The sequence below is a fragment of the Oryx dammah genome, unplaced genomic scaffold (assembly GCF_014754425.2).
Source record: "Oryx dammah isolate SB20612 unplaced genomic scaffold, SCBI_Odam_1.1 HiC_scaffold_25, whole genome shotgun sequence".
Classification (NCBI taxonomy): Eukaryota; Metazoa; Chordata; class Mammalia; order Artiodactyla; family Bovidae; genus Oryx; species Oryx dammah.
Window position 1 is genome coordinate 20,667,005 of NW_024070209.1, and position 9,487 is coordinate 20,676,491.

Sequence of the window (9,487 nt, forward strand, 5' to 3'; positions counted from 1 at the left end):
GGAACAGCTACCCACTCCAGTATTCTGGCCTGGAGAATTCCGTGGACTGCATAGTGCATGGGGTTCCAAAGAGTCAGACACAACTGAGCGACTTTCACTTTAACATGAAATCCAGCTTCAAAGTCCATTTAGAGATATTTCAATTATTAATAGTTCCTATGAAAGTTTGTCAAATCCAGAGTATACTGTTTGTGATACCATTTTCCTTGTAAGAGATCACCAAGAATGAGCACTATGGTGCTATTACCAAAACTAACCCCTTTAATTCAGTCCACATTTGGTTAGTTTTGGTGAAAAGAAACCACTGTTCCAGGAGTATGCACCCTGCAGGAAGTGCATCAAAGCACTATTACCTAACTGTGCAGTCAAGCGTAACCACAATGGTATTCTATTTCAGATGCTGTCACCCGGCACATCTGCTTTGGCCTGGAGCTGCCAGTGTGTTTGGTCTCTTAAAAAAAAAAAAAACAAAAAAAAACACAGTAATTTGTAACAAATCTGCAAAATGAATACATTGACCCTAGAAGGATATGTGGTATATGACCAGTGACAGGTCATATTCTTGTTATCAGTTATAGCCACTTACCCCTAGTCTTAGCAACAATATTGACATTATTTTTACCTTCCTGTCTGACTCGTGAGCTGATAGTGTTTAGGTATCTTTAAAAATAACTGTAATAAATAGAGTAAAATCATAGCATCTGTTCACTGTTTAGAATAAGTAGAATTTATCAAAATAAATTCATCTTGCATATGAAAATATAGGTAAAGCAAAATTAACCACGTGATCACTTCGGCAGCTGCTGCTGCTGCTGCTAAGTCGCTTCAGTCGTGTCCGACTCTTTGCGACCCCATGGATGGCAGCCCACCAGGCTCCTCTGTCCCTGGGATTCTCCAGGCAAGAGTACTGGAGTGGATTGCCATTGCCTTCTCCACACTTCGGCAGCACATACACTAAAATTGGAACCGTACAGAGAAGATTAACATAGCCCTGTGCAAGGATAACATGCAAATTCATGAAGCATTCCATATTTTTGAGAGAGTGGACATATGTATACCTATGACTGATTCATGTTGATGTATGGCAGAAAGCCACACAATATGGTAAAGCAATTATTCTTCAATTTAAATGAATTTTAAAAAATTTAACCAGTAGCTGTTAACATTTAACAAAATGGTATTAAGTGCTACAGATCACCCCAATAATTAGTGATCCATAGCATGCAATACCTTTTTGTTAAATATGAGCTTTCAGTTCTTTTTAAATTTGAGTGAACAAATATCTTGGATATGGCCCACCCCACCCCATCAAGGAAGTTTTTCATAAGGAATCTACTAATAACCTCATCCTTTTCTGATCTTTGATGGCCAATATAAAATGACAAGGAATGCTAACAATAACACATAAACTAGGTTTTGTTTTTTGTTTTTTTGTTTTTGTTTTTGACCTCACCGTGTGGCATGTGGGACTTTAGCTCCCCAACCAGGGATTGAATCCATGCACCCTGCAATGGTAGCTCGAAGTCTTAAGCATGGGACCACCAGGGATGTCCCTAAACTAGACTTTTTAGACCTCAGTTTTTTGACATTTGCTGTCTAGCTTTCTTGGCCTGGCAATGTCTTTCATTCTAAATGTTGTTCAGTTGCTAAGTAGTGTCCGACTCTTATGTGACCCTAATAGACTGCAGCACACCAGGCTTTCTGTCCTTCACTATCTTCTGGAATTTGCTCAAAGTCATGTCCATTGAGTCAGTGATGCCACCCAACCATCTCATCCTCTGTTGCCCCTTTCTCCTCCTGCCATCAATCTTGCCCAGCATCAGGATCTTTTCCAATGAATCAGTTCTTTACATCAGGTGGCCAAAGTATTGGAGCTTCAGCATCAGCACTTCCAGTGAATATTCAGGGTTGATTTCTTTTTAGAATCAACTGGTTTGATCTCCTTGCTGTCCAAGGGGCTCTCAGGAGTCTTCTCCAGCACCACAATTCAAAAGCATCAATTCTTTGGCACTCAGCCTTCTTTAATGTCCAGCTCTTACATCCGAACATGACTACTGGAAAAACCATAGCTTTGACTATACAGACCTTTGTCCGCAAAGTGATGTTTCTGCTTTTTAATATGCCATCTAGGTTTGTCATAGCTTTTTTTCCAAGGAGTAAGTGTCTTTTAATTTCATGGCTGCAGTCACATGTTAGGGGACATTTTAATCAAAAAGAACAGATTTTAAACAGAATTGTATAACTGTTTCTCTTGTTGCTGTTTATTTTTCCAAACCATTGCACCGCTTCCCCCACCACCACCTATAAGACCAGAAAATTAATAGGGCACCTTTATTTTAAGACAAAAGAAAGGAGTCTTGGCCATACATCATCCTCCCAGCACTACATCCTCAGGAACCACAGGTCAGCTGTTGGGTTTGGCCTAGACCTGTGCTGTCCAATACAGTGGTCACTAGTGACAAATGGCTATTTAATTTAAATAGATAAAATGTAAAGTTCAGTTTCTGAGTCATACCAGCCATACTTAAATGATCAGTGGCCACAAGTACAATTGGCTGCAGCTTTGGATAGTACTGGACTGAAGTGTAACATAGAAGATGACTGTGTCTTTTTCATCTTTGTGTCTTTAAAACCTAAAACATTGCCTGGTATGTAGGAGGCACTAACTAGACATTTCTTGATCTAAATCAAGCTTCTCTTTCATATAGCTCATGAAAAAAAAGTCACATAAAATCATGTGAACTTTGCAAATTATGACTATGCAGGTGTCTCAAAGACTGATTTATAATTTGATGTGCCCCTTACCCTTATTTAGATCATTTGTAAGATATAATTGTTTTTCAAACAACTAAATAATTAGCTCATTTTGTGCACTGAATGTACCAAGATGTGTATTATTTAAATATGTAAAGCAACAATTTTATTAAATGTGAGAGAGGCATATTTAGTAAAAGGTTTCCTATTGTGGATATTTTTCAAAAGTAGAAAATTCCTCTCCCAAAATGAGTAGTCACTCTGATTTATCTTTCAGAATACCTTTATATGAAAATCAGGATTTGTACTGAATTGAGAATTAGGCAAACAAAAAAAGTTTTCTTTAAAGTTGCTATCATAAGCATCCAATGTTGAAAACTTTGTAGGATAAAATTATTATAACGAATTATAAATAACCAGCACTGGGTGGCACTTTACTGTGTATAAAGCAATTTCACATACTTGGCATCATTTGATTCTCACAGAAACCTTATCCATTTGTCAGATGAAGTTCAGAAAGACTAATCTTTTGTCTCTAAATTCCCATAATCTTTTCATTATACCAATGAGGACAAATGAACTATCTGTGGTGATTAGATTGGAAATGGAACTTTTAATTTTTCTGCTCCATTTAGATGGACCTACTTTGCTGGAAATATAATTTTTAAAACAACATATAATTTCTATGATCTGAAACTATTTTTTGACACATCTGAAAAATATATATATACTATATATGAAAGTGAAAGTGAAGTCGCTCAGTTGTGTCCGACTCTTTGCAACCCCGTGGACTGTAGCCCACGAGGCTCCTCTGTCCATGGGATTCTCCAGGCAAGAATACTGGAGTGGGTTGCCACTACCTTCTCCAGGGATCTTCCCAACCCAGGGATTGAACCCAGGTCTCCCACATTGCAGGCAGACGCTTTAACCTCTGAGCCACCAGGGAAGCCCATATTTTATATATATATATGTCTCAACACTTGTTTCAGAGAAGGCGTTCAATAAATATTTGCTAAGTCAATGAAAAATGCGTGGTCCTAAAAACAAATTGAGCAGATTATATCAGTCAAAGTTAGGCTGCAGAGAACAGAATACACTCCAGTTAGTAATACACTTGAAAAGAATAATTGAGAATATTAAGGGAGCAATTCTCAAAACCACACCTCAGAGCTAACACCAAAAGAGCTATGCTCCTCTTTTTTGAGAAGCTTGACATCTTCAGAACTACGGGATTACAGCCATTGTCTGGAAGCTACCAGAATCAAGAGGCTGCCACTTCCTCAGCGAGCTCTAGAATCACACTATACCACCTGCAATCTGAACTAGCAAAATGGACACACCACCCATGCTTCCTAACATTCACAAAACTAATGACTGAACAATGACATCTCTGGTAACTCGGCTACAGAAGAAAAAATTGCTTCCACATCTGCACCCATCAGAGAAACAGCTTCCAAATCTTACATAGAAGCATTTGTGGAAACCTACATACTTCCATAATATAAGAGCTGGAAGAGAGTCTAGAGAATGTGATCTTGGCCTAACAGTCTTCTGCCACACAGGAAGCATACCTGAAGCTTGAAGGAGATGACTGTTAGGTGCGAGCCTGTTTATCTTCCATACTCAAATGAATGTTTGGTTTAAGTGGACCATGCATTTTGTGCTGCACACTTCACAGAATACTGAATATATATATATATATATATATAATACTCTATATATATATACTTTCTATATATAGAGAGAGCTCCATGCTGCCAGAAAAGTTACAAGATCAAATCTCAGATCCCAGTCAGGCCATTTTAGCACAACTTCTTGAAAGGTAAAAAGCATGTTAATGATTATCTATTTGCCTCCCTGTTGTCTAGTAATATTATCCACTGTTTTCTAGATCAGTGCTCTCAAAGTTTAATGTGTACGTAAATCACCCAGGAATCTTATAATAATGCAGATTCTGATTCAGTAAATTGCGATAGAGCTGTGATTTGGCATTTCTAACAAGCTCCCAGGTGATGATGCTGCTGATGATGTGAAGACTGCATTTTGAATAGCATTTTATCAACCCTCTCCAACCAGGTTGCCCACTGAATGGAGTACGCTGAGATGATTCCCTTCAATCCCTGGGGCAGTTAGATTAGGCTATGTGCAGGCAAAGCCTCCAGGTTAGATGGCTCTACCTTACATCATTGTGCAATAGACATATTAATATTTTCTATCTATAATGCTCAAAATTCTCCAAGCCAGGCTTCAGCAGTACATGAACCATGAAATTCCAGATGTTCAAGCTGGTTTTAGAAAAGGCAGAGCAACCTGAGATCAAATTGCCAACATCCGCTGGATCATCAAAAAAGCAAAAGAGTTCCAGAAAAACATCTATTTCTGCTTTATTGACTATGCCGAAGCCTTTGACTGTGTGGATCACAATAAACTGTGGAAAATTCTTCAAGAGATGGGAATACCAGACCACCTGACCTGCCTCTTCAGAAACCTGTATGCAGATCAGGAAGGAACAGTTAGAACTGGACATGGAACAACAGACTGGTTCCAAATAGGAAAAGGAGTACATCAAGGCTGTATATTGTCACCCTGCTTATTTAACTTATATGCAGAGTACATCATGAGAAACGCTGGGCTGAAAGAAGCACAGGTGGAATCAAGATTGCTGGGAGAAAATCAATAACCTCAGATATGCAGATGACACCACCCTTATGGCAGAAAGTGAAGAGGAACTAAAAAGCCTCTTGATGAAAGTGAAAGAGGAGTGTGAAAAAGTTGGCTTAAAGCTCAACATTCAGAAAACTAAGATCATGGCATCTGGTCCCATCACTTCATGGGAAATAGATGGGGAAACAGTGGAAACAGTGTTAGACTTTATTTTGGGGGTTCCAAAATCACTGCAGATGGTGACTGCAGCTATGAAATTAAAAGACGCTTACTCCTTGGAAGGAAAGTTATAACCAACCTAGAAAGCATATTAAAAAGCAGAGACATTCTTTGCCAACAAAGGTCTGTCTAGTCAAAGCTGTGGTTTTTCCAGTGGTCATGTATGGATGTGAGAGTTGGACTGTGAAGAAAGCTGAGTGCCGAAGAATTGATGCTTTTGAACGGTGGTGTTGGAGAAAACTCTTGAGAGTCCCTTGGACTGCAAGGAGATCCAACCAGTCCATAAAGGAGATCACTCCTGGGTGTTCATTGGAAGGACTGATGCTGAAGCTGAAACTCCAATACTTTGGCCACCTGATGCAAAGAGTTGACCCACTGGAAAAGACCTTGATGCTGGGAGGGATTGGGGGCAGGAGGAGAAGGGGATGACAGAGGATGAGATGGCTGGATGGCATTACTGACTCGATGGACATGAGTTTGAGTGAACTCTGGGACTTGGTGATGGACAGGGAGGCCTGGGGTGCTGCAATTCATGGGGTCGCAAAGAGTCAGATACGACTGAGTGACTGAACTGACCTGATACTGTGATGTGGGAAAAATGCTTGAATAAACATTTCCATTATTGAATCTTGGTCAAGTATTGACCAATATGTATGCTCGTTTTGGAACCTGAGTCACAGGTAGTTTTTTGTTTTTTGTTTTTAATTTTTTATTATTTTTTTAGTTTACTTTACAATTCTGTATTGATTTTGCCATACATTGACATGAATCCACCACAGGTGTACATGCATTCCCAAACATGAACCCCCCCCCACCCCTCTCCCCACAACATCTCTCTGGGTCATCCCCACGTACCAGCCCCAAGCGTGCCATATCCTGCATCGGACATAGACTGGCAATTCTATTTTTACATGATATTATACATGTTTCAATGCCATTCTCCCAAATCATCTCACCCTCTCCCTCTCCCACTGAGTCCAAAAGTCCGCTATACACATCTGTGTCTTTTTTGCTGTCCTGCATACAGGGTCATCGTTGCCATCTTTCTAAATTCCATATATATGTGTTAGTATACTGTATTGGTGTTTTTCTTTCTGGCTTACTTCACTCTGTATAATCGGCTCCAGTTTAATCCATCTCATCAGAACTGATTCAAATGTATTCTTTTTAATGGCTGAGTAATACTCCATTGTGTATATGTACCACAGCTTTCTTATCCATTCATCTGCTGATGGACATCTAGGTTGTTTCCATGTCCTGGCTATTATAAACAGCTCTGATTCATTTATTTCTACCATTCGGTCTTCTATTTCACTAATCCTATCTTCTGCCTCTGTTATTCTACTATTTGTTGCCTCCAGAGTGTTTCTGATCTCATTTATTGCGTTATTCATTGTATATTGACTCTCTTTTATTTCTTCTAGGTCCTTGTTAAACCTTTCTTGCATCTTCTCAATCCTTGTCTCTAGGCTATTTATCTGTGATTCCATTTTGATTTCAAGATTTTGGATCATTTTCACTATCAATATTCGGAATTCTTTCTCAGGTAGATTCCCTATCTCTTCCTCTTTTGTTTGGTTTGGTGGGCATTTCTCCTGTTCCTTTACCTGTTGAGTATTCCTCTGTCTCTTCATCTTGGTTATATCGCTGCGTTTGGGATGGCCTTTTTATATTCTGGGAATTTGTGTAGTTCTCTTTATTGTGGAGCTTCCTCACTGTGGGTGGGGTTGTATCAGTGGCTTGTCAAGGTTTCCTGGTTAGGGAGGCTTGTGTTGGAGGTCTGGTGGGTGGAGCTGGGTTTCTTCTCTCTGGAGTGCAGTGGAGTGAGCAGTAATGGGTTATGAGACGTCTAAAGTTTTGGAGTAACTTTGAGCTGCCTGTATATTGAAGCTCAGGGGTGTATTCTTGTGTTGCTAGAGAATTTGTGTGATATGTCTTGCTCTGGAACTTGTTGGCCCTTGGGTGGAGCTTTGTTTCAGTGTAGGTATGGAGGCGTTTGATGAGCTCCTATTGCTTAATGTTCCCTGAATTCAGGAGTTCTCTGATGTTCTCAAGCTTTGGACTTAAGCCTCCTGCTTCTGGTTTTCGGTTTTATTTTTACAGTGGTCTCTAGACTTCTCCATCTATACAGCACCGATGATAAAACATCTAGGTTAAAGATGAAAAGTTTCTCCACATTGAGGGACACCCAGAGAGGTTCACTGTTTTTGAAGACAATGATCTGCTTTTCTGGTTGCCTGATGTCCTCTGCCTGCATTCAGAGGTTGTTTTGTGGAGTTTGCTCCGTGTTGAAATGATCTTTTGAGGAATTTGTGAGGGAGAAAGTGGTCTTCCCTTCCTATTCCTCCGCCATCTTCAGGTAGTTTTTAAAATATTAAATATTCTTTCAACAAACTAATAAAACTAAAAATAGCAATAATCAACTTATGTATCACCAGATCAACTCTTGTAATAAAGATTTTTCTTTTTTATTGAAGTATAGTTGATTTACATTTTGTAACATTTACAGTGAGAAAAGAATATATTAATATAGCAAGTTATCTTTGTCCAAAAGCAGTTTTAAGATGGTCTCAGCTGTTCTGCCAATGACACCAAAATGACCAAAGGAAGGGAGAAGAAAGTCAATCTGCTTGACTGTTTCCATAGTACAATGCTTTTTGCAGAAAAGAAATGAAAATTTGCAAAAATGGTTTCTCCGCAAATTCCAATGTGTAATCTATAATTAAAACATTTTATGTTTATATGTTTGGGGATATTGTTTTTGTGGTTTTGGGGGGAGGTTGTTTGAGGTTTTTGTTTTGTTTTGGTTTTTGGTTTTGTCCTGCAAACAGTAAGACAAACTCTAGTCATTTTAAACTAGGTAAGGCAACCATTCTACCTAATCAGATTGAGTTCTTTTCACAAGTGGTAACATTTCAGCTCCTCCTTAAACAACCCTTTTATACTCCATTTCTCAAACCTATCAACCAGCTAGAGGTGGAGTAATAAAGGGGTAATTTCTGGGTGAGCAAAGAAGGGAATTTTATAATCACGACCTTACATGGAAAGCTGTCTTGTATGTACCTTGGTGTGGGGTTCTGAATGGTCAGGGCACCTTGAGTATTGTATGCCCAGGGAAGAAGGGCAAAGAAAGCTAAGACTAACAAAGACAAATTTCCCTTACTTCACAACTTTAAAAGATTAACTCTGCCAGGTGTTGTAGTGGAGAAGGAATGTTGGCTTGCCAGTGACCTCTGGATGATCATGCCCTTGAAGCTCTAATACTTCAGCCACCTGATGTGAAGAGCTGACTCATTGGAAAAGGCCCTGATGCTGGGAAAGACTGAAAGTAGGAGGAGAAGGGGACAACAGAGGATGAGATGATTGGATGGCATCACTGACTCAATGGACATGAGTTTGAGCAAACTCCAGGAAATAGTGAAGGACAGGGAAGCCTGGCGTGCTGCAGTGCATGGGGTTGCAAAAAGTCGGACCTGACTGAGCAACTGAACAACAACAGTCTTAGAGATTCAAATAAGAAAGAGAAGAATGGGTTAAAGAAAACAATCTACAAATGAAATGGATCGAATCATCAAGTATTTATTGATTGCTGTTTATCTCCCGGTATTTTAGAGGGGTCAAGTTCTGACATGCCAGACTTCATAGTTCACTAGTGGGACAGATTCAGTGATTCATAATCCAGTTGATACCATTGCCACATTTGGAAAGAATGCTTATTTATAGACACTCATAAGTACAAATTCAGTTCTCTTCTGCATTTTCAGCTAGGCGTACAGCCACCCAGCTAAAGACTTCATTTCCCAGTCTCCCTTTATAGCTAAACATGGCCACATGAGAAAATTCTTACCAG

General features: G+C 39.4%; 1 non-coding gene across 1 annotated transcript; it reads left to right on the forward strand.

Moving 5' to 3' along the window:
* Window positions 1–927: 927 nt before the first annotated feature.
* On the forward strand, window positions 928–1,036 carry LOC120852396. Its single transcript, XR_005718568.1, has one exon. It is a non-coding gene; the product is annotated as a U6 spliceosomal RNA (small nuclear RNA).
* Window positions 1,037–9,487: the final 8,451 nt, after the last annotated feature.